Source organism: Mus caroli, chromosome 8, assembly GCF_900094665.2.
Source record: "Mus caroli chromosome 8, CAROLI_EIJ_v1.1, whole genome shotgun sequence".
In the NCBI taxonomy this organism is placed as follows: Eukaryota; Metazoa; Chordata; class Mammalia; order Rodentia; family Muridae; genus Mus; species Mus caroli.
In genome coordinates, this window is record NC_034577.1 from 78,551,143 (window position 1) to 78,551,950 (window position 808).

Here is an 808-nt window from a genome sequence, read left to right on the forward strand (position 1 = left end):
CTGAGTAATTTCAGAATAATCCATCTTCAAAGCCATTAATCCCTGTGCTTGATCGGATATGTTCCTGAAGCTAAATGTGGAACTTTTAACTTGAGTTATTTTATTCTTTACTTCTAGGATTTTAAATTTGGTTCTTCTTAATGGGTTATATCTCTTTGTTGAGCCTCTCTTATGTTCATGTGCTGTTCCAGGATTCCTTTGAGATTTTTAAAAGGCAATTATTTAGTATTGTTTGTAGGGAGCTCCTAAGTTTCTTTCTGGTGGTTACCAGTGTCTTGCGTTTATTTCACTCATTCGTAGTGATGTTTTCTTGACATGTGTGTGCACATTTCCCAGGTGCCTGTGTGTTCACATGCATAAACATGAGTGCGATCCTCATGGGTCTGTGCCCCTCTGCATATTTGAAGAAATACGAACACTTTCAGTATGGTTAGACTGGATGTCTATATATAGGGAAAGTCCTTCAGTAGTAGAACCACACAGAGACTGTGGGCTGGTTGCCAGATGCACTCAGAGACAGCTTTTGTCTGGAGTCTGCCTTGGGGTTGTGTGGTGTATGAGAGAATAGATGGTAACCTTGGTTCCTGGGTCTACAAGGGGATAACCAGGTATTTGGTTCCATCAGGGCAAGTCTGGAGCTTGTGTATGTGGGGCTAGACTTCGAGTCTAGGACTGTGGATGAGGGTATGGTTGATGCTGTGATCTGGGGGAATTGGTCTGGAGCCTAAGGCTGTAGGTTCTGGATTGAACCTGGGCAGGTCTAGTGTTGAGGTTTGTGGCTTTGCCCTCATCTTTTTTTTTTTTTAAT